The 25,367-nt window shown below is 38.1% G+C and overlaps 7 non-coding genes across 7 annotated transcripts; all 7 read right to left on the minus strand.

The window, feature by feature from the left end:
* Positions 1 to 6,915: 6,915 nt before the first annotated feature.
* TRNAA-CGC (transfer RNA alanine (anticodon CGC)) lies at positions 6,916 to 6,984 on the minus strand. Its single transcript has one exon. It is a non-coding gene; the product is annotated as a tRNA-Ala (tRNA).
* Positions 6,985 to 8,670: 1,686 nt separating this feature from the next.
* On the minus strand, positions 8,671 to 8,742 carry TRNAA-CGC (transfer RNA alanine (anticodon CGC)). Its single transcript has one exon. It is a non-coding gene; the product is annotated as a tRNA-Ala (tRNA).
* A 2,750-nt stretch (positions 8,743 to 11,492) lies between these two features.
* TRNAA-CGC (transfer RNA alanine (anticodon CGC)) lies at positions 11,493 to 11,564 on the minus strand. Its single transcript has one exon. It is a non-coding gene; the product is annotated as a tRNA-Ala (tRNA).
* Positions 11,565 to 13,196: 1,632 nt separating this feature from the next.
* TRNAA-CGC (transfer RNA alanine (anticodon CGC)) lies at positions 13,197 to 13,268 on the minus strand. The gene has a single exon. It is a non-coding gene; the product is annotated as a tRNA-Ala (tRNA).
* A 1,671-nt stretch (positions 13,269 to 14,939) lies between these two features.
* Positions 14,940 to 15,011, minus strand: TRNAA-AGC (transfer RNA alanine (anticodon AGC)). Its single transcript has one exon. It is a non-coding gene; the product is annotated as a tRNA-Ala (tRNA).
* Positions 15,012 to 16,688: 1,677 nt separating this feature from the next.
* On the minus strand, positions 16,689 to 16,760 carry TRNAA-CGC (transfer RNA alanine (anticodon CGC)). Its single transcript has one exon. It is a non-coding gene; the product is annotated as a tRNA-Ala (tRNA).
* A 3,433-nt stretch (positions 16,761 to 20,193) lies between these two features.
* TRNAA-CGC (transfer RNA alanine (anticodon CGC)) lies at positions 20,194 to 20,265 on the minus strand. The gene has a single exon. It is a non-coding gene; the product is annotated as a tRNA-Ala (tRNA).
* Between the last annotated feature and the right edge of the window lie 5,102 nt (positions 20,266 to 25,367).

Genomic DNA, 25,367 nt, shown 5'->3' on the forward strand with positions numbered 1-25,367 from the left:
AGCAAGGGGTCCACGTCTGGATTACCCTTTAAACTTATGGAGAGAAAAAACGGGTCGCAAGAGTATTCTGAGAACGGACAGCAACTGAAATAGCCTGCCCTTCGGTAGGTCCCCGCTCAGAACTCAAGCTGGTTTTAGCTCATCTTGTGCCATTACAGAGAGAACATATCTGAAGCATATCAGACTGGTCCCACCCATACGGGTAGTCCAGATCCGAAATGCCAGCAAGTTCTCTCTGCACGAGAGATACAGCAACCCCAGACGATCGTTTCAGCCTTGTTAGGCATCATCAGTGAGGCATAGCTAATATCTCTCTAGGCACCGTGAGCAAGGGGTCCACGTCTGGATTACCCTTTAAACTTATGGAGAGAAAAAACGGGTCGCAAGAGTATTCTGAGAACGGACAGCAACTGAAATAGCCTGCCCTTCGGTAGGTCCCCGCTCAGAACTCAAGCTGGTTTTAGCTCATCTTGTGCCATTACAGAGAGAACATATCTGAAGCATATCAGACTGGTCCCACCCATACGGGTAGTCCAGATCCGAAATGCCAGCAAGTTCTCTCTGCACGAGAGATACAGCAACCCCAGACGATCGTTTCAGCCTTGTTAGGCATCATCAGTGAGGCATAGCTAATATCTCTCTAGGCACCGTGAGCAAGGGGTCCACGTCTGGATTACCCTTTAAACTTATGGAGAGAAAAAACGGGTCGCAAGAGTATTCGGAGAACGGACAGCAACTGAAATAGCCTGCCCTTCGGTAGGTCCCCGCTCAGAACTCAAGCTGGTTTTAGCTCATCTTGTGCCATTACAGAGAGAACATATCTGAAGCATATCAGACTGGTCCCACCCATACGGGTAGTCCAGATCCGAAATGCCAGCAAGTTATCTCTGCACGAGAGATACAGCAACCCCAGACGATCGTTTCAGCCTTGTTAGGCATCATCAGTGAGGCATAGCTAATATCTCTCTAGGCACCGTGAGCAAGGGGTCCACGTCTGGATTACCCTTTAAACTTATGGAGAGAAAAAACGGGTCGCAAGAGTATTCTGAGAACGGACAGCAACTGAAATAGCCTGCCCTTCGGTAGGTCCCCGCTCAGAACTCAAGCTGGTTTTAGCTCATCTTGTGCCATTACAGAGAGAACATATCTGAAGCATATCAGACTGGTCCCACCCATACGGGTAGTCCAGATCCGAAATGCCAGCAAGTTCTCTCTGCACGAGAGATACAGCAACCCCAGACGATCGTTTCAGCCTTGTTAGGCATCATCAGTGAGGCATAGCTAATATCTCTCTAGGCACCGTGAGCAAGGGGTCCACGTCTGGATTACCCTTTAAACTTATGGAGAGAAAAAACGGGTCGCAAGAGTATTCGGAGAACGGACAGCAACTGAAATAGCCTGCCCTTCGGTAGGTCCCCGCTCAGAACTCAAGCTGGTTTTAGCTCATCTTGTGCCATTACAGAGAGAACATATCTGAAGCATATCAGACTGGTCCCACCCATACGGGTAGTCCAGATCCGAAATGCCAGCAAGTTCTCTCTGCACGAGAGATACAGCAACCCCAGACGATCGTTTCAGCCTTGTTAGGCATCATCAGTGAGGCATAGCTAATATCTCTCTAGGCACCGTGAGCAAGGGGTCCACGTCTGGATTACCCTTTAAACTTATGGAGAGAAAAAACGGGTCGCAAGAGTATTCGGAGAACGGACAGCAACTGAAATAGCCTGCCCTTCGGTAGGTCCCCGCTCAGAACTCAAGCTGGTTTTAGCTCATCTTGTGCCATTACAGAGAGAACATATCTGAAGCATATCAGACTGGTCCCACCCATACGGGTAGTCCAGATCCGAAATGCCAGCAAGTTCTCTCTGCACGCGAGATACAGCAACCCCAGACGATCGTTTCAGCCTTGTTAGGCATCATCAGTGAGGCATAGCTAATATCTCTCTAGGCACCGTGAGCAAGGGGTCCACGTCTGGATTACCCTTTAAACTTATGGAGAGAAAAAACGGGTCGCAAGAGTATTCTGAGAACGGACAGCAACTGAAATAGCCTGCCCTTCGGTAGGTCCCCGCTCAGAACTCAAGCTGGTTTTAGCTCATCTTGTGCCATTACAGAGAGAACATATCTGAAGCATATCAGACTGGTCCCACCCATACGGGTAGTCCAGATCCGAAATGCCAGCAAGTTCTCTCTGCACGAGAGATACAGCAACCCCAGACGATCGTTTCAGCCTTGTTAGGCATCATCAGTGAGGCATAGCTAATATCTCTCTAGGCACCGTGAGCAAGGGGTCCACGTCTGGATTACCCTTTAAACTTATGGAGAGAAAAAAACGGGTCGCAAGAGTATTCGGAGAACGGACAGCAACTGAAATAGCCTGCCCTTCGGTAGGTCCCCGCTCAGAACTCAAGCTGGTTTTAGCTCATCTTGTGCCATTACAGAGAGAACATATCTGAAGCATATCAGACTGGTCCCACCCATACGGGTAGTCCAGATCCGAAATGCCAGCAAGTTCTCTCTGCACGAGAGATACAGCAACCCCAGACGATCGTTTCAGCCTTGTTAGGCATCATCAGTGAGGCATAGCTAATATCTCTCTAGGCACCGTGAGCAAGGGGTCCACGTCTGGATTACCCTTTAAACTTATGGAGAGAAAAAACGGGTCGCAAGAGTATTCGGAGAACGGACAGCAACTGAAATAGCCTGCCCTTCGGTAGGTCCCCGCTCAGAACTCAAGCTGGTTTTAGCTCATCTTGTGCCATTACAGAGAGAACATATCTGAAGCATATCAGACTGGTCCCACCCATACGGGTAGTCCAGATCCGAAATGCCAGCAAGTTCTCTCTGCACGAGAGATACAGCAACCCCAGACGATCGTTTCAGCCTTGTTAGGCATCATCAGTGAGGCATAGCTAATATCTCTCTAGGCACCGTGAGCAAGGGGTCCACGTCTGGATTACCCTTTAAACTTATGGAGAGAAAAAACGGGTCGCAAGAGTATTCGGAGAACGGACAGCAACTGAAATAGCCTGCCCTTCGGTAGGTCCCCGCTCAGAACTCAAGCTGGTTTTAGCTCATCTTGTGCCATTACAGAGAGAACATATCTGAAGCATATCAGACTGGTCCCACCCATACGGGTAGTCCAGATCCGAAATGCCAGCAAGTTCTCTCTGCACGAGAGATACAGCAACCCCAGACGATCGTTTCAGCCTTGTTAGGCATCATCAGTGAGGCATAGCTAATATCTCTCTAGGCACCGTGAGCAAGGGGTCCACGTCTGGATTACCCTTTAAACTTATGGAGAAAAAAAACGGGTCGCAAGAGTATTCTGAGAACGGACAGCAACTGAAATAGCCTGCCCTTCGGTAGGTCCCCGCTCAGAACTCAAGCTGGTTTTAGCTCATCTTGTGCCATTACAGAGAGAACATATCTGAAGCATATCAGACTGGTCCCACCCATACGGGTAGTCCAGATCCGAAATGCCAGCAAGTTCTCTCTGCACGAGAGATACAGCAACCCCAAACGATCGTTTCAGCCTTGTTAGGCATCATCAGTGAGGCATAGCTAATATCTCTCTAGGCACCGTGAGCAAGGGGTCCACGTCTGGATTACCCTTTAAACTTATGGAGAGAAAAAACGGGTCGCAAGAGTATTCTGAGAACGGACAGCAACTGAAATAGCCTGCCCTTCGGTAGGTCCCCGCTCAGAACTCAAGCTGGTTTTAGCTCATCTTGTGCCATTACAGAGAGAACATATCTGAAGCATATCAGACTGGTCCCACCCATACGGGTAGTCCAGATCCGAAATGCCAGCAAGTTCTCTCTGCACGAGAGATACAGCAACCCCAGACGATCGTTTCAGCCTTGTTAGGCATCATCAGTGAGGCATAGCTAATATCTCTCTAGGCACCGTGAGCAAGGGGTCCACGTCTGGATTACCCTTTAAACTTATGGAGAGAAAAAACGGGTCGCAAGAGTTTAAGGGATAATCCAGACGTGGACCCCTTGCTCACGGTGCCTAGGGAGATATCAGCTATGCCTCACTGATGATGCCTTACAAGGCTGAAACGATCGTCTGGGGTTGCTGTGTCTCTCGTGCAGAGGGAACTTGCTGGCATTTCGGATCTGGACTGCCCGTATGGGTGGGACCAGTCTGATATGTTTCAGAGAAGTTCTCTCTGTAATGGCACAAGATGAGCAAAAAACAGCTTGAGAACTGAGCGGTGACCGACCGAAGGGCAGGCTATTTCAGTTGCTGCCCGTTCTCAGTATTCTCTTGCGACCTATTTTTTCTCTCCACAAGTTTAAGGGATAATCCAGACGTGGACCCCTTGCTCACGGTGCCTAGGGAGATATCAGCTATGCCTCACTGATGATGTCTTGCAAGGCTGAAACAATCGTCTGGGGTTGCTGTGTCTCTCGTGCAGAGGGAACTTGCTGGCATTTCGGATCTGGACTGCCCGTATGGGTGGGACCAGTCTGATATGTTTCAGAGAAGTTCTCTCTGTAATGGCACAAGATGAGCAAAAAACAGCTTGAGAACTGAGCGGTGACCGACCGAAGGGCAGGCTATTTCAGTTGCTGCCCGTTCTCAGTATTCTCTTGCGACCTATTTTTTCTCTCCACAAGTTTAAGGGATAATCCAGACGTGGACCCCTTTCTCACGGTGCCTAGGGAGATATCAGCTATGCCTCACTGATGATGCTTTACAAGGCTGAAACGATCGTCTGGGGTTGCTGTGTCTCTCGTGCAGAGGGAACTTGCTGGCATTTCGGATCTGGACTGCCCGTATGGGTGGGACCAGTCTGATATGTTTCAGAGAAGTTCTCTCTGTAATGGCACAAGATGAGCAAAAAACAGCTTGAGAACTGAGCGGTGACCGACCGAAGGGCAGGCTATTTCAGTTGCTGCCCGTTCTCAGTATTCTCTTGCGACCTATTTTTTCTCTCCACAAGTTTAAGGGATAATCCAGACGTGGACCCCTTGCTCACGGTGCCTAGGGAGATATCAGCTATGCCTCACTGATGATGCCTTACAAGGCTGAAACGATCGTCTGGGGTTGCTGTGTCTCTCGTGCAGAGGGAACTTGCTGGCATTTCGGATCTGGACTGCCCGTATGGGTGGGACCAGTCTGATATGTTTCAGAGAAGTTCTCTCTGTAATGGCACAAGATGAGCAAAAAACAGCTTGAGAACTGAGCGGTGACCGACCGAAGGGCAGGCTATTTCAGTTGCTGCCCGTTCTCAGTATTCTCTTGCGACCTATTTTTTCTCTAGAACCTTGGTTTGTTAAAAACTTATTGTATTTTATTTTGAAAAATGTCCATCTGTTGACTCTTGTTTGCTCAATAGTTTAATGCTAAAGACATATATTAACAGAGGGAATCATTTGTAACATTTAGGCAAAGTATTATTTGGAACTCCTACAACTATGTTTGATAACTTAATGTCTATTGTTATATCAGATGGCTTAAATGCCCTCCCATTTATAGCTTTAACGGTCAAGCCATGAAGTTCTTTACTAAGAAGAATTTAAGCCAAATCTGTTCATTGCTCAATATTCTTATGGTCATGTCTTGTAACTTAATATCTATCATGACAACAGATGACCATAATTGACCAATATATAGCTTGAATTGTTAAAAAAAAACCAAAATGTTCTATTTTGAGTGGCAAAAGTAGAGTCATTAAAACTGCTCGACGATTCAAAACTAAGCTCCAGAATCGAATATAGAGAGAAAACTCTACTGCAGGTAATTATCATTGTTTGGGGGAGGGGGGATGAAGATTTAAAATTGATGGACTGGCATTTCATGGACACCAGACACAAAATCTTTTGAGACGTTTCATCGAGTTGGTTCACTAAACTCTGAATTTTTCAGGATCAAAATCTGAATTGCATTTTTTTAGGTTGAAAGGGCCAAGCTGTAGAAGTATCTGTGTTGGACTCTTTTCTAAAACATAAGTAGCTGGGTTGGACTTTTTTCTGAAACATCAGTTCTTAAAACAATTTATATAACGCTACAGTGGCCAAAGAAATCAGTTCTCACCTATTGAGAAGTCAAGAAACTACAAATGTGAAGTCAAGAAAACGTCCAGAAACTCTAGAATTTAAGTAGGGTAAGCAATGTACACTATTCAAAACCCACTTCAGAGAAACAGGTAACTTTACTCTATTTTCTTTGGGAATGAGGACATCTAATGCCGACTTTGTCCTCAGATGGAATCCAGGCATAACCTTTTAAGACAGGAGAGGATGGGAACCTAAAGAAATCTCTTTGGATTAATTAATTAATGTTCAATATTGTAGTAAAACTAAAAGCATATAGTAACGTTTACACTTATTGAGAGAAGCTGTGCCTAAAGCTGCATTTGAGAAGCCCTTGTAATCCTTACTTTTGCCTTAATATTTCACTTGATATGCCCTCCCATTTATTGCTTTAATGTTAAAGCCTTGAAAATCTTCACTAAGTATATCATCTATTGGGACAAATCTGTTTATTGTTTAGTAGTCCTACGACTATGTCTCCTAAATTGAAAATCTATCATGACACCAGATGACCATAATGGTCCCATTGAAAGCTTGAATAGTTGCAAAAATAAAATATGTTAATTTGAGTGGCAAATGTTGATTCGCTAAAACTGCCTGTCGATTCAAAACGCTATCTACACTAATACACTTTGGCGAAAAACAGACAACGCTATTCTATTTTCTTTGGGAATGAGGAAATCTAATGCAGACTTTGTCCTCAGATGGATTTCAGGATCAACATTTTTAGACAAGAGAGGATGGGAGCTTAAAGATGTTTCCTTGGAGTTTCACTTGATTCAATTTATCTTCTGTTGAATAAATCCCTCAGTGGAACTATATGAAGAAATATCTATACCACACCATTATAAAGGAAAAAGTGCGACACTGGAGATGCCGGGGATTGAACCCAGGGCCTCATATATGCGAAGCATGCGCTCTACCACTGAGCTACAACCTTAAAAACATAGAGCAAACTCTATAGCATTTGAGAAAAAAGCTAGAACCTTGGTTTGTTAAAAACTTATTGTATTTTATTTTGAAAAATGTCCATCTGTTGACTCTTGTTTGCTCAATAGTTTAATGCTAAAGACATATATTAACAGAGGGAATCATTTGTAACATTTAGGCAAAGTATTATTTGGAACTCCTACAACTATGTTTGATAACTTAATGTCTATTGTTATATCAGATGGCTTAAATGCCCTCCCATTTATAGCTTTAACGGTCAAGCCATGAAGTTCTTTACTAAGAAGAATTTAAGCCAAATCTGTTCATTGCTCAATATTCTTATGGTCATGTCTTGTAACTTAATATCTATCATGACAACAGATGACCATAATTGACCAATATATAGCTTGAATTGTTAAAAAAAAACCAAAATGTTCTATTTTGAGTGGCAAAAGTAGAGTCATTAAAACTGCTTGACGATTCAAAACTAAGCTCCAGAATCGAATATAGAGAGAAAACTCTACTGCAGGTAATTATCATTGTTTGGGGGAGGGGGGATGAAGATTTAAAAATGATGGACTGGCATTTCATGGACACCAGACACAAAATCTTTTGAGACGTTTCATTGAGTTGGTTCACTAAACTCTGAATTTTTCAGGATCAAAATCTGAATTGCATTTTTTTAGGTTGAAAGGGCCAAGCTGTAGAAGTATCTGTGTTGGACTCTTTTCTAAAACATAAGTAGCTGGGTTGGACTTTTTTCTGAAACATCAGTTCTTGAAACAATTTATATAACGCTACAGTGGCCAAAGAAATCAGTTCTCACCTATTGAGAAGTCAAGAAACTACAAATGTGAAGTCAAGAAAACGTCCAGAAACTCTAGAATTTAAGTAGGGTAAGCAATGTACACTATTCAAAACCCACTTCAGAGAAACAGGTAACTTTACTCTATTTTCTTTGGGAATGAGGACATCTAATGCCGACTTTGTCCTCAGATGGAATCCAGGCATAACCTTTTAAGACAGGAGAGGATGGGAACCTAAAGAAATCTCTTTGGATTAATTCATTAATGTTCAATATTGTAGTAAAACTAAAAGCATATAGTAATGTTTACACTTATGGAGAGAAGCTGTGCCTAAAGCTGCATTTGAGAAGCCCTTGTAATCCTTACTTTTGCCTTAATATTTCACTTGATATGCCCTCCCATTTATTGCTTTAATGTTAAAGCCTTGAAAATCTTCACTAAGTATATCATCTATTGGGACAAATCTGTTTATTGTTTAGTAGTCCTACGACTATGTCTCCTAAATTGAAAATCTATCATGACACCAGATGACCATAATGGTCCCATTGAAAGCTTGAATAGTTGCAAAAATAAAATATGTTAATTTGAGTGGCAAATGTTGATTCGCTAAAACTGCCTGTCGATTCAAAACGCTATCTACACTAATACACTTTGACGAAAAACAGACAACGCTATTCTATTTTCTTTGGGAATGAGGAAATCTAATGCAGACTTTTTCCTCAGATGGATTTCAGGATCAACATTTTTAGACAAGAGAGGATGGGAGCTTAAAGATGTTTCCTTGGAGTTTCACTTGATTCAATTTATCTTCTGTTGAATAAATCCCTCAGTGGAACTATATGAAGAAATATCTATACCACACCATTATAAAGGAAAATGTGCGACACTGGAGATGCCGGGGATTGAACCCGGGGCCTCATACATGCGAAGCATGCGCTCTACCACTGAGCTACATCCTCAAAACATAGAGCAAACTCTATAGCATTTGAGAAAAAAGCTAGAACCTTGGTTTGTTAAAAACTTATTGTATTTTATTTTGAAAAATGTCCATCTGTTGACTCTTGTTTGCTCAATAGTTTAATGCTAAAGACATATATTAACAGAGGGAATCATTTGTAACATTTAGGCAAAGTATTATTTGGAACTCCTACAACTATGTTTGATAACTTAATGTCTATTGTTATATCAGATGGCTTAAATGCCCTCCCATTTATAGCTTTAACGGTCAAGCCATGAAGTTCTTTACTAAGAAGAATTGAAGCCAAATCTGTTCATTGCTCAATATTCTTATGGTCATGTCTTGTAACTTAATATCTATCATGACAACAGATGACCATAATTGACCAATATATAGCTTGAATTGTTAAAAAAAAACCAAAATGTTCTATTTTGAGTGGCAAAAGTAGAGTCATTAAAACTGCTCGACGATTCAAAACTAAGCTCCAGAATCGAATATAGAGAGAAAACTCTACTGCAGGTAATTATCATTGTTTGGGGGAGGGGGGATGAAGATTTAAAATTGATGGACTGACATTTCATGGACACCAGGTACAAGATCTTTTGAGACCACAGAGAACAAGATCTTAGCAGACGTTTCATTGAGTTTGTTCACTAAACTCTGATTTTTTTCAGGATCAAAATCTGAATTGCATTTTTTTAGGCTGAAAGGGCCAAGCTGTAGAAGTAGCTGTGTTGGACTCTTTTCTGAAACATCAGTTCTTGAAACAATTTATATAACGCTACAGTGGCCAAAGAATTCAGTTCTCACCTATTGAGAAGTCAAGAAAACTACAAATGTGAAGTCAAGAAAACGTCCAGAAACTCTAGAATTTAAGTAGGGTAAGCAATGTACACTATTCAAAACCCACTTCAGAGAAACAGGTAACTTTACTCTATTTTCTTTGGGAATGAGGACATCTAATGCCAACTTTGTCCTCAGATGGAATCCAGGCATAACCTTTTAAGACAGAAGAGGATGGGAACCTAAAGAAATCTCTTTGGATTAATTCATTAATGTTCAAAATTGTAGTGAAACTAAAAGCATATGGTAACGTTTACACTTATTGATAGAAGCTGTGCCTAAAGCTTCATTTGAGCCTTGGTTTGTTAAAAACTAATTGTATTTTATTTTGAAAAATGTCCATCTGGTGACTCTTGTTTGCTCAATAGTTTAATGCTAAAGACATATATTAACAGAGGGAATAATTTGTAACATTTAGGCAAAGTATTATTTGGAACTCCTACAACTATGTGTGATAACTTAATGTCTATTGTTATATCAGATGGCTTAAATGCCCTCCCATTTATAGCTTTAACGGTCAAGCCATGAAGTTCTTTACTAAGAAGAATTTAAGCCAAATCTGTTTATTGCTCAATATTCTAATGGTCATGTCTTGTAACTTAATATCTATCATGACAACAGATGACCATAAATGACCAATATATAGCTGGAATTGTTAAAAAAAACTAAATGTTCTATTTTGAGTGGCAAAAGTAGAGTCATTAAAACTGCTTGATGATTCAAAACTAAGCTCCAGAATCGAATATAGAGAGAAAACTCTACTGCAGGTAATTATCATTGTTTGGGGGAGGGGGGATGAAGATTTAAAATTGATGGACTGGCATTTCATGGACACCAGGCACAAAATCTTTTGAGACCACAGAGAACAAGATCTTAGCAGACGTTTCATCGACTTGGTTCACTAAACTGTGAATTTTTCAGGATCAAAATCTGAATTGCATTTTTTTAGGTTGAAAGGGCCAAGCTGTAGAAGTAGCTGTGTTGGACTCTTTTCTAAAACATAAGTATCTGGGTTGGACTCTTTTCTGAAACATCAGTTCTTGAAACAATTTATATAATGCTACAGTGGCCAAAGAAATCAGTTCTCGCCTATTGAGAAGTCAGAAAAACTACAAATGTGAAGTCAAGAAAACGTCCAGAAACTCTAGAATTTAAGTAGGGTAAGCAATGTACACTATTAAAAACCCACTTCAGAGAAACAGGTAACTTTACTCTATTTTCTTTGGGAATGAGGACATCTAATGCCGACTTTGTCCTCAGATGGAATCCAGGCATAACCTTTTAAGACAGGAGAGGATGGGAACCTAAAGAAATCTCTTTGGATTAATTCATTAATGTTTAAAATTGTAGTGAAACTAAAAGCATATGGTAACGTTTACACTTATTGAGAGAAGCTGTGCCTAAAGCTGCATTTGAGAAGTCCTTGTAAACCTCACTTTTGCCTTAATATTTCACTTGATATGCCCTCCCATTTATTGCTTTAATGTTAAAACCTTGAAAATCTTCACTAAGTATATCATCTATTGGGACAAATCTGTTTACTGTTTAGTAGTCCTATGACTATGTCTCCTAACTCAAAATCTATCATGACACCAGATGACCATAATGGTCCCATTGAAAGCATAGTTGCAAAAATAAAATATGTTAATTTGAGTGGCAAATGCAGAGTAGCGAAATCTGCCTGTCGATTCAAAACGCTATCTACACTAATTCACTTTGGTGAAAAACAGATGGATGTCCTCTGATGGATTTCAGGATCAACATTTTTAGACAAGAGAGGATGGGAGCTTAAAGATGTTTCCTTGGAGTTTCACTTGATTCAATTTATCTTCTGTTGAATAAATCCCTCAGTGGAACTATATGAAGAAATATCTATACCACACCATTATAAAGAAAAATGTGCGACACTGGAGATGCCGGGGATTGAACCCGGGGCCTCATACATGCGAAGCATGCGCTCTACCACTGAGCTACATCCTCAAAACATAGAGCAAACTCTATAGCATTTGAGAAAAAAGCTAGAACCTTGGTTTGTTAAAAACTAATTGTATTTTATTTTGAAAAATGTCCATCTGTTGACTCTTGTTTGCTCAATAGTTTAATGCTAAAGACATATATTAACAGAGGGAATCATTTGTAACATTTAGGCAAAGTATTATTTGGAACTCCTACAACTATGTTTGATAACTTAATGTCTATTGTTATATCAGATGGCTTAAATGCCCTCCCATTTATAGCTTTAACGGTCAAGCCATGAAGTTCTTTACTAAGAAGAATTTAAGCCAAATCTGTTCATTGCTCAATATTCTTATGGTCATGTCTTGTAACTTAATATCTATCATGACAACAGATGACCATAATTGACCAATATATAGCTTGAATTGTTAAAAAAAACAAAATGTTCTATTTTGAGTGGCAAAAGTAGAGTCATTAAAACTGCTTGACGATTCAAAACTAAGCTCCAGAATCGAATATAGAGAGAAAACTCTACTGCAGGTAATTATCATTGTTTGGGGGAGGGGGGGATTAAGATTTAAAAATGATGGACTGGCATTTCATGGACACCAGACACAAAATCTTTTGAGACGTTTCATCGAGTTGGTTCACTAAACTCTGAATTTTTCAGGATCAAAATCTGAATTGCATTTTTTTAGGTTGAAAGGGCCAAGCTGTAGAAGTAGCTGTGTTGGACTCTTTTCTAAAACATAAGAAGCTGGGTTGGACTCTTTTCTGAAACATCAGATCTTGAAACTATTTATATAACGCTACAGTGGCCAAAGAAATCAGTTCTCGCCTATTGAGAAGTCAAAAAAACTACAAATGTGAAGTCAAGAAAACGTCCAGAAACTCTAGAATTTAAGTAGGGTAAGCAATGTACACTATTAAAAACCCACTTCAGAGAAACAGGTAACTTTACTCTATTTTCTTTGGGAATGAGGACATCTAATGCCGACTTTGTCCTCAGATGGAATCCAGGCATAACCTTTTAAGACAGGAGAGGATGGGAACCTAAAGAAATCTCTTTGGATTAATTCATTAATGTTTAAAATTGTAGTGAAACTAAAAGCATATGGTAACGTTTACACTTATTGAGAGAAGCTGTGCCTAAAGCTGCATTTGAGAAGTCCTTGTAAACCTCACTTTTGCCTTAATATTTCACTTGATATGCCCTCCCATTTATTGCTTTAATGTAAAACCTTGAAAATCTTCACTAAGTATATCATCTTTTGGGACAAATCTGTTTATTGTTTAGTAGTCCTATGACTATGTCTCCTAACTCAAAATCTATCATGACACCAGATGACCATAATGGTCCCATTGAAAGCATAGTTGCAAAAATAAAATATGTTAATTTGAGTGGCAAATGTAGAGTAGCGAAATCTGCCTGTCGATTCAAAACGCTATCTACACTAATTCACTTTGGTGAAAAACAGATGGATGTCCTCTGATGGATTTCAGGATCAACATTTTTAGACAAGAGAGGATGGGAGCTTAAAGATGTTTCCTTGGAGTTTCACTTCATTCAATTTATCTTCTGTTGAATAAATCCCTCAGTGGAACTATATGAAGAAATATCTATACCACACCATTATAAAGAAAAATGTGCGACACTGGAGATCCAGGGGATTGAACCCGGGGCCTCATACATGCGAAGCATGCGCTCTACCACTGAGCTACATCCTCAAAACATAGAGCAAACTCTATAGCATTTGAGAAAAAAGCTAGAACCTTGGTTTGTTAAAAACTAATTGTATTTTATTTTGAAAAATGTCCATCTGTTGACTCTTGTTTGCTCAATAGTTTAATGCTAAAGACATATATTAACAGAGGGAATAATTTGTAACATTTAGGCAAAGTATTATTTGGAACTCCTACAACTATGTTTGATAACTTAATGTCTATTGTTATATCAGATGGCTTAAATGCCCTCCCATTTATAGCTTTAACGGTCAAGCCATGAAGTTCTTTACTAAGAAGAATTTAAGCCAAATCTGTTCATTGCTCAATATTCTTATGGTCATGTCTTGTAACTTAATATCTATCATGACAACAGATGACCATAATTGACCAATATATAGCTTGAATTGTTAAAAAACCCAAAATGTTCTATTTTGAGTGGCAAAAGTAGAGTCATTAAAACTGCTTGACGATTCAAAACTAAGCTCCAGAATCGAATATAGAGAGAAAACTCTACTGCAGGTAATTATCATTGTTTGGGGGAGGGGGGGGTGAAGATTTAAAAATGATGGACTGGCATTTCATGGACACCAGACACAAAATCTTTTGAGACGTTTCATCGAGTTGGTTCACTAAACTCTGAATTTTTCAGGATCAAAATCTGAATTGCATTTTTTTAGGTTGAAAGGGCCAAGCTGTAGAAGTAGCTGTGTTGGACTCTTTTCTAAAACATAAGAAGCTGGGTTGGACTCTTTTCTGAAACATCAGTTCTTGAAACAATTTATATAACGCTACAGTGGCCAAAGAAATCAGTTCTCACCTATTGAGAAGTCAAGAAAACTACAAATGTGAAGGCAAGAAAACGTCCAGAAACTCTAGAATTTAAGTAGGGTAAGCAATGTACACTATTCAAAACCCACTTCAGAGAAACAGGTAACTTTACTCTATTTTCTTTGGGAATGAGGACATCTAATGTCGACTTTGTCCTCAGATGGAATCCAGGCATAACCTTTTAAGTCAGGAGAGGATGGGAACCTAAATAAATCTCTTTGGATTAATTCATTAATGTTCAATATTGTAGTAAAACTAAAAGCATATAGTAACGTTTACACTTATTGAGAGAAGCTGTGCCTAAAGCTGCATTTGAGAAGCCCTTGTAAACCTCACTTTTGCCTTAATATTTCACTTGATATGCCCTCCCATTTATTGCTTTAATGTTAAAGCCTTGAAAATCTTCACTAAGTATATCATCTATTGGGACAAATCTGTTTATTGTTTAGTAGTCCTATGACTATGTCTCCTAACTCAAAACCTATCATTACACCAGATGACCTTAATGGTCCCATTGAAAGCTTGAATAGTTGCAAAAATAAAATATGTTAATTTGAGTGGCAAATGTTGATTCGCGAAAACTGCCTGTCGATTCAAAACGCTATCTACACTAATACACTTTGGCGACAAACAGACAACGCTATTCTATTTTCTTTGGGAATGAGGAAATCTAATGCAGACTTTGTCCTCAGATGGATTTCAGGATCAACATTTTTAGACAAGAGAGGATGGGAGCTTAAAGATGTTTCCTTGGAGTTTCACTTGATTCAATGTATCATCTGTTGAATAAATCCCTCAGTGGAACTATATCAATACCACACCATTAAAAAGAAAAATATGCCACACTGGAGATGCCGGGGATTGAACCCGGGGCCTCATACATGCTAAGCATGCACTCTACCACTGAGCTACATCCCCAACACTTGGAACAAACTCTATAGCATTTGAGAAAAAAGCTAGAACCTTGGTTTGTTAAAAACTAATTGTATTTTATTTTGAAAAATGTCCATCTGGGGACTCTTGTTTGCTCAATAGTTTAATGCTAAAGACATATATTAACAGAGGGAATCATTTGGAACATTTAGGCAAAGTATTATTTGGAACTCCTACAACTATGTTTGATAACTTAATGTCTATTGTTATATCAGATGGCGTAAATGCCCTCCCATTTATAGCTTTAACGGTCAAGCCATGAAGTTCTTTACTAAGAAGAATTTAAGCCAAATCTGTTCATTGCTCAATATTCTTATGGTCATGTCTTGTAACTTAATATCTATCATGACAACAGATGACCATAATTGACCAATATATAGCTTGAATTGTTAAAAAAAACTAAATGTTCTATTTGGAGTGGCAAAAGTAGAGTCATTAAAACTGCTTGACGATTCAAAACTAAGCTCCAGAATCGAATATAGAGAGAAAACTCTACTGCAGGTAATTATCATTGTTTGTGGGAGGGGGGATGAAGATTTAAAATTGATGGACTGGCATTTCATGGACACCAGGCACAAAATCTTTTGAGATGTTTCATTGAGTTGGTTCACTAAACTCTGAATTTTTCAGGATCAAAATCTGAATTGCATTTTTTTAGGTTGAAAGGGCCAAGCTGTAGAAGTATCTGTGTTGGACTCTTTTCTAAAACATAAGTAGCTGGGTTGGACTCTTTTCTGAAACATCAGTTCTTGAAACAATTTATATAACGCTACAGTGGCCAAAGAAATCAGTTCTCACCTATTGAGAAGTCAAGAAACTACAAATGTGAAGTCAAGAAAACGTCCAGAAACTCTAGAATTTAAGTAGGGTAAGCAATGTACACTATTCAAAACCCACTTCAGAGAAACTCTATTTTACTCTATTTTCTTTGGGAATGAGGACATCTAATGCCGACTTTGTCCTCAGATGGAATCCAGGCATAACCTTTTAAGACAGGAGAGGATGGGAACCTAAATAAATCTCTTTGGATTAATTCATTAATGTTCAATATTGTAGTAAAACTAAAAGCATATAGTAACGTTTACACTTATTGAGAGAAGCTGTGCCTAAAGCTGCATTTGAGAAGCCCTTGTAATCCTTACTTTTGCCTTAATATTTCACTTGATATGCCCTCCCATTTATTGCTTTAATGTTAAAGCCTTGAAAATCTTCACTAAGTATATCATCTATTGGGACAAATCTGTTTATTGTTTAGTAGTCCTACGACTATGTCTCCTAACTCAAAATCTATCATGACACCAGATGACCATAATGGTCCCATTGAAAGCTTGAATAGTTGCAAAAATAAAATATGTTAATTTGAGTGGCAAATGTTGATTCGCTAAAACTGCCTGTCGATTCAAAACGCTATCTACACTAATACACTTTGGCGAAAAACAGACAACGCTATTCTATTTTCTTTGGGAATGAGGAAATCTAATGCAGACTTTGTCCTGAGATGGATTTCAGGATCAACATTTTTAGACAAGATAGGATGGGAGCTTAAAGATGTTTCCTTGGAGTTTCACTTGATTCAATTTATCTTCTGTTGAATAAATCCCTCAGTGGAACTATATGAAGAAATATCTATACCACACCATTATAAAGAAAAATGTGCGACACTGGAGATGCCGGGGATTGAACCCGGGGCCTCATACATGCGAAGCATGCGCTCTACCACTGAGCTACATCCCCAACAAATAGAGCAAACTCTATAGCATTTGAGAAAAAAGCTAGAACCTTGGTTTGTTAAAAACTAATTGTATTTTATTTTGAAAAATTTCCATCTGTTGACTCTTGTTTGCTCAATAGTTTAATGCTAAAGACATATATTAACAGAGGGAATAATTTGTAACATTTAGGCAAAGTATTATTTGGAACTCCTACAACTATGTGTGATAACTTAATGTCTATTGTTATATCAGATGGCTTAAATGCCCTCCCATTTATAGCTTTAACGGTCAAGCCATGAAGTTCTTTACTAAGAAGAATTTAAGCCAAATCTGTTCATTGCTCAATATTCTTATGGTCATGTCTTGTAACTTAATATCTATCATGACAACAGATGACCATAATTGACCAATATATGAATTGTTAAGAAAAACAAAATGTTCTATTTTGAGTGGCAAAAGTAGAGTCATTAAAACTGCTTGACGATTCAAAACTAAGCTCCAGAATCGAATATATAGAGAAAACTCTACTGCAGGTAATTATCATTGTTTGGGGGAGGGGGGATGAAGATTTAAAATTGATGGACTGGCATTTCATGGACACCAGGCACAAAATCTTTTGAGACCACAGAAAACAAGATCTTAGCAGACGTTTCATCGAGTTGGTTCACTAAACTCTGAATTTTTCAGGATCAAAATCTGAATTGCATTTTTTTAGGTTGAAAGGGCCAAGCTGTAGAAGTAGCTGTGTTGGACTCTTTTCTAAAACATCAGTTCTTGAAACAATTTATATAACGCTACAGTGGCCAAAGAAATCAGTTCTCACCTATTGAGAAGTCAAGAAAACTACAAATGTGAAGTCAAGAAAACGTCCAGAAACTCTAGAATTTAAGTAGGGAAAGCAATGTACACTATTAAAAACCCACTTCAGAGAAACAGGTAACTTTACTCTATTTTCTTTGGGAATGAGGACATCTAATGCCGACTTTGTCCTCAGATGGAATCCAGGCATAACCTTTTAAGACAGGAGAGGATGGGAACCTAAAGAAATCTCTTTGGATTAATTCATTAATGTTCAATATTGTAGTAAAACTAAAAGCATATAGTAACGTTTACACTTATTGAGAGAAGCTGTGCCTAAAGCTGCATTTGAGAAGCCCTTGTAAACCTCACTTTTGCCTTAATATTTCACTTGATATGCCCTCCCATTTATTGCTTTAATGTTAAAGCCTTGAAAATCTTCACTAAGTATATCATCTATTGGGACAAATCTGTTTATTGTTTAGTAGTCTTATGACTATGTCTCCTAACTCAAAACCTATCATTACACCAGATGACCTTAATGGTCCCATTGAAAGCTTGAATAGTTGCAAAAATAAAATATGTTAATTTGAGTGGCAAATGTTGATTCGCGAAAACTGCCTGTCGATTCAAAACGCTATCTACACTAATACACTTTGGCGAAAAACAGACAACGCTATTCTATTTTCTTTGGGAATGAGGAAATCTAATGCAGACTTTGTCCTCAGATGGATTTCAGGATCAACATTTTTAGACAAGAGAGGATGGGAGCTTAAAGATGTTTCCTTGGAGTTTCACTTGATTCAATGTATCTTCTGTTGAATAAATCCCTCAGTGGAACTATATCAATACCACACCATTAAAAAGAAAAATATGCAACACTGGAGATGCCGGGGATTTAACCCGGGGCCTCATACATGCAAAGCATGCGATCTACCACTGAGCTTCATCCCCAACACATGGAATAAACTCTATAGCATTTGAGAAAAAAGCTAGAACCTTGGTTTGTTAAAAACTAATTGTATTTTTTTTTGAAAAATGTCCATCTGGGGACTCTTGTTTGCTCAATAGTTTAATGCTAAAGACATATATTAACAGAGGGAATAATTTGTAACATTTAGGCAAAGTATTATTTGGAACTCCTACAACTATGTTTGATAACTTAATGTCTATTGTTATATCAGATGGCTTAAATGCCCTCCCATTTATAGCTTTAACGGTCAAGCCATGAAGTTCTTTACTAAGAAGAATTTAAGCCAAATCTGTTCGTTGCTCAATATTCTTATGGTCATGTCTTGTAACTTAATATCTATCATGACAACAGATGACCATAATTGACCAATATATGAATTGTTAAGAAAAACAAAATGTTCTATTTTGAGTGGCAAAAGTAGAGTCATTAAAACTGCTTGACGATTCAAAACTAAGCTCCAGAATCGAATATAGAGAGAAAACTCTACTGCAGGTAATTATCATTGTTTGGGGGAGGGGGGATGAAGATTTAAAATTGATGGACTGGCATTTCATGGACACCAGGCACAAAATCTTTTGAGACCACAGAGAACAAGATCTTAGCAGACGTTTCATCGAGTTGGTTCACTAAACTCTGAATTTTTCAGGATCAAAATCTGAATTGCATTTTTTTAGGTTGAAAGGGCCAAGCTGTAGAAGTAGCTGTGTTGGACTCTTTTCTAAAACATAAGTAGCTGGGTTGGACTCTTTTCTGAAACATCAGTTCTTGAAACAATTTATATAACGCTACAGTGGCCAAAGAAATCAGTTCTCACCTATTGAGAAGTCAAGAAAACTACAAATGTGAAGTCAAGAAAACGTCCAGAAACTCTAGAATTTAAGTAGGGTAAGCAATGTACACTATTCAAAACCCACTTCAGAGAAACAGGTAACTTTACTCTATTTTCTTTGGGAATGAGGACATCTAATGTCGACTTTGTCCTCAGATGGAATCCAGGCATAACCTTTTAAGACAGGAGAGGATGGGAACCTAAAGAAATCTCTTTGGATTAATTCATTAATGTTCAATATTGTAGTAAAACTAAAAGCATATAGTAACGTTTACACTTATTGAGAGAAGCTGTGCCTAAAGCTGCATTTGAGAAGCCCTTGTAAACCTCACTTTTGCCTTAATATTTCACTTGATATGCCCTCCCATTTATTGCTTTAATGTTAAAGCCTTGAAAATCTTCACTAAGTATATCATCTATTGGGACAAATCTGTTTATTGTTTAGTAGTCCTATGACTATGTCTCCTAACTCAAAATCTATCATGACACCAGATGACCATAATGGTCCCATTGAAAGCTTGAATAGTTGCAAAAAAAATATATGTTAATTTGAGTGGCAAATGTTGATTCGCGAAAACTGCCTGTCGATTCAAAACGCTATCTACACTAATACACTTTGGCGAAAAACAGACAACGCTATTCTATTTTCTTTGGGAATGAGGAAATCTAATGCAGACTTTGTCCTCAGATGGATTTCAGGATCAACATTTTTAGACAAGAGAGGATGGGAGCTTAAAGATGTTTACTTGGAGTTTCACTTGATTCAATTTATCTTCTGTTGAATAAATCCCTCAGTGGAACTATATGAAGAAAAAATTAAAAATAATTAAAAATTAAAAAGAAAATATGCAACACTGGAGATGCCGGGGATTGAACCCGGGGCCTCATACATGCGAAGCATGCGCTCTACCACTGAGCTACATCCCCAACACATATAACAAACTCTATTGCATTTGAGAAAAAGGCTAGAACCTTGGTTTGTTAAAAACTAATTGTATTTTATTTTGAAAAATGTCCATCTGGTGACTCTTGTTTGCTCAATAGTTTAATGCTAAAGACATATATTAACAGAGGGAATCATTTGTAACATTTAGGCAAAGTATTATTTGGAACTCCTACAACTATGTGTGATAACTTAATGTCTATTGTTATATCAGATGGCTTAAATGCCCTCCCATTTATAGCTTTAACGGTCAAGCCATGAAGTTCTTTACTAAGAAGAATTTAAGCCAAATCTGTTCATTGCTCAATATTCTTATGGTCATGTCTTGTAACTTAATATCTATCATGACAACAGATGACCATAATTGACCAATATATGAATTGTTAAGAAAAACAAAATGTTCTATTTTGAGTGGCAAAAGTAGAGTCATTAAAACTGCTTGACGATTCAAAACTAAGCTCCAGAATCGAATATAGAGAGAAAACTCTACTGCAGGTAATTATCATTGTTTGGGGGAGGGGGGATGAAGATTTAAAATTGATGGACTGGCATTTCATGGACACCAGGCACAAAATCTTTTGAGACCACAGAAAACAAGATCTTAGCAGACGTTTCATCGAGTTGGTTCACTAAACTCTGAATTTTTCAGGATCAAAATCTGAATTGCATTTTTTTAGGTTGAAAGGGCCAAGCTGTAGAAGTAGCTGTGTTGGACTCTTTTCTAAAACATAAGTAGCTGGGTTGGACTCTTTTCTGAAACATCAGTTCTTGAAACAATTTATATAACGCTACAGTGGCCAAAGAAATCAGTTCTCACCTATTGAGAAGTCAAGAAAACTACAAATGTGAAGTCAAGAAAACGTCCAGAAACTCTAGAATTTAAGTAGGGTAAGCAATGTACACTATTCAAAACCCACTTCAGAGAAACAGGTAACTTTACTCTATTTTCTTTGGGAATGAGGACATCTAATGCCGACTTTGTCCTCAGATGGAATCCAGGCATAACCTTTTAAGACAGGAGAGGATGGGAACCTAAAGAAATCTCTTTGGATTAATTCATTAATGTTCAATATTGTAGTAAAACTAAAAGCATATAGTAACGTTTACACTTATTGAGAGAAGCTGTGCCTAAAGCTGCATTTGAGAAGCCCTTGTAAACCTCACTTTTGCCTTAATATTTCACTTGATATGCCCTCCCATTTATTGCTTTAATGTTAAAGCCTTGAAAATCTTCACTAAGTATATCATCTATTGGGACAAATCTGTTTATTGTTTAGTAGTCCTATGACTATGTCTCCTAACTCAAAACCTATCATTACACCAGATGACCTTAATGGTCCCATTGAAAGCTTGAATAGTTGCAAAAATAAAATATGTTAATTTGAGTGGCAAATGTTGATTCGCGAAAACTGCCTGTCGATTCAAAACGCTATCTACACTAATACACTTTGGCGAAAAACAGACAACGCTATTCTATTTTCTTTGGGAATGAGGAAATCTAATGCAGACTTTGTCCTCAGATGGATTTCAGGATCAACATTTTTAGACAAGAGAGGATGGGAGCTTAAAGATGTTTCCTTGGAGTTTCACTTGATTCAATGTATCTTCTGTTGAATAAATCCCTCAGTGGAACTATATCAATACCACACCATTAAAAAGAAAAATATGCAACACTGGAGATGCCGGGGATTGAACCCGGGGCCTCATACATGCAAAGCATGCGCTCTACCACTGTTCTTCATCCCCAACACATGGAACAAACTCTATAGCATTTGAGAAAAAAGCTAGAACCTTGGTTTGTTAAAAACTAATTGTATTTTATTTTGAAAAATGTCCATCTGGGGACTCTTGTTTGCTCAATAGTTTAATGCTAAAGACATATATTAACAGAGGGAATCATTTGTAACATTTAGGCAAAGTATTATTTGGAACTCCTACAACTATGTGTGATAACTTAATGTCTATTGTTATATCAGATGGCTTAAATGCCCTCCCATTTATAGCTTTAACGGTCAAGCCATGAAGTTCTTTACTAAGAAGAATTTAAGCCAAATCTGTTCATTGCTCAATATTCTTATGGTCATGTCTTGTAACTTAATATCTATCATGACAACAGATGACCATAATTGACCAATATATGAATTGTTAAGAAAAACAAAATGTTCTATTTTGAGTGGCAAAAGTAGAGTCATTAAAACTGCTTGACGATTCAAAACTAAGCTCCAGAATCGAATATAGAGAGAAAACTCTACTGCAGGTAATTATCATTGTTTGGGGGAGGGGGGATGAAGATTTAAAATTGATGGACTGGCATTTCATGGACACCAGGCACAAAATCTTTTGAGACCACAGAAAACAAGATCTTAGCAGACGTTTCATCGAGTTGGTTCACTAAACTCTGAATTTTTCAGGATCAAAATCTGAATTGCATTTTTTTAGGTTGAAAGGGCCAAGCTGTAGAAGTAGCTGTGTTGGACTCTTTTCTAAAACATAAGTAGCTGGGTTGGACTCTTTTCTGAAACATCAGTTCTTGAAACAATTTATATAACGCTACAGTGGCCAAAGAAATCAGTTCTCACCTATTGAGAAGTCAAGAAAACTACAAATGTGAAGTCAAGAAAACGTCCAGAAACTCTAGAATTTAAGTAGGGTAAGCAATGTACACTATTCAAAACCCACTTCAGAGAAACAGGTAACTTTACTCTATTTTCTTTGGGAATGAGGACATCTAATGCCGACTTTGTCCTCAGATGGAATCCAGGCATAACCTTTTAAGACAGGAGAGGATGGGAACCTAAAGAAATCTCTTTGGATTAATTCATTAATGTTCAATATTGTAGTAAAACTAAAAGCATATAGTAACGTTTACACTTATTGAGAGAAGCTGTGCCTAAAGCTGCATTTGAGAAGCCCTTGTAAACCTCACTTTTGCCTTAATATTTCACTTGATATGCCCTCCCATTTATTGCTTTAATGTTAAAGCCTTGAAAATCTTCACTAAGTATATCATCTATTGGGACAAATCTGTTTATTGTTTAGTAGTCCTATGACTATGTCTCCTAACTCAAAACCTATCATTACACCAGATGACCTTAATGGTCCCATTGAAAGCTTGAATAGTTGCAAAAATAAAATATGTTAATTTGAGTGGCAAATGTTGATTCGCGAAAACTGCCTGTCGATTCAAAACGCTATCTACACTAATACACTTTGGCGAAAAACAGACAACGCTATTCTATTTTCTTTGGGAATGAGGAAATCTAATGCAGACTTTGTCCTCAGATGGATTTCAGGATCAACATTTTTAGACAAGAGAGGATGGGAGCTTAAAGATGTTTCCTTGGAGTTTCACTTGATTCAATGTATCTTCTGTTGAATAAATCCCTCAGTGGAACTATATCAATACCACACCATTAAAAAGAAAAATATGCAACACTGGAGATGCCGGGGATTGAACCCGGGGCCTCATACATGCAAAGCATGCGCTCTACCACTGTTCTTCATCCCCAACACATGGAACAAACTCTATAGCATTTGAGAAAAAAGCTAGAACCTTGGTTTGTTAAAAACTAATTGTATTTTATTTTGAAAAATGTCCATCTGGGGACTCTTGTTTGCTCAATAGTTTAATGCTAAAGACATATATTAACAGAGGGAATCATTTGTAACATTTAGGCAAAGTATTATTTGGAACTCCTACAACTATGTTTGATAACTTAATGTCTATTGTTATATCAGATGGCTTAAATGCCCTCCCATTTATAGCTTTAACGGTCAAGCCATGAAGTTCTTTACTAAGAAGAATTTAAGCCAAATCTGTTCGTTGCTCAATATTCTTATGGTCATGTCTTGTAACTTAATATCTATCATAACAACAGATGACCATAATTGACCAATATATGAATTGTTAAGAAAAACAAAATGTTCTATTTTGAGTGGCAAAAGTAGAGTCATTAAAACTGCTTGACGATTCAAAACTAAGCTCCAGAATCGAATATAGAGAGAAAACTCTACTGCAGGTAATTATCATTGTTTGGGGGAGGGGTGATGAAGATTTAAAATTGATGGACTGGCATTTCATGGACACCAGGCACAAAATCTTTTGAGACCACAGAGAACAAGATCTTAGCAGACGTTTCATCGAGTTGGTTCACTAAACTCTGAATTTTTCAGGATCAAAATCTGAATTGCATTTTTTTAGGTTGAAAGGGCCAAGCAGTAGAAGTAACTGTGTTGGACTCTTTTCTAAAACATAAGTAGCTGGGTTGGACTCTTTTCTGAAACATCAGTTCTTGAAACAATTTATATAACGCTACAGTGGCCAAAGAAATCAGTTCTCACCTATTGAGAAGTCAAGAAAACTACAAATGTGAAGTCAAGAAAACGTCCAGAAACTCTAGAATTTAAGTAGGGTAAGCAATGTACACTATTCAAAACCCACTTCAGAGAAACAGGTAACTTTACTCTATTTTCTTTGGGAATGAGGACATCTAATGCCGACTTTGTCCTCAGATGGAATCCAGGCATAACCTTTTAAGACAGGAGAGGATGGGAACCTAAAGAAATCTCTTTGGATTAATTCATTAATGTTCAATATTGTAGTAAAACTAAAAGCATATAGTAACGTTTACACTTATTGAGAGAAGCTGTGCCTAAAGCTGCATTTGAGAAGCCCTTGTAAACCTCACTTTTGCCTTAATATTTCACTTTATGTGCCCTCCCATTTATTGCTTTAATGTTAAAGCCTTGAAAATCTTCACTAAGTATATCATCTATTGGGACAAATCTGTTTATTGTTTAGTAGTCCTATGACTATTTCTCCTAACTCAAAATCTATCATGACACCAGATGACCATAATGGTCCCATTGAAAGCTTGAATAGTTGCAAAAATAAAATATGTTAATTTGAGTGGCAAATGTTGATTCGCGAAAACTGCCTGTCGATTCAAAACGCTATCTACACTAATACACTTTGGCGAAAAACAGACAACGCTATTCTATTTTCTTTGGGAATGAGGAAATCTAATGCAGACTTTGTCCTCAGATGGATTTCAGGATCAACATTTTTAGACAAGAGAGGATGGGA

Source organism: Pelobates fuscus, chromosome 12 (assembly GCF_036172605.1).
Source record: "Pelobates fuscus isolate aPelFus1 chromosome 12, aPelFus1.pri, whole genome shotgun sequence".
In the NCBI taxonomy this organism is placed as follows: domain Eukaryota; kingdom Metazoa; phylum Chordata; class Amphibia; order Anura; family Pelobatidae; genus Pelobates; species Pelobates fuscus.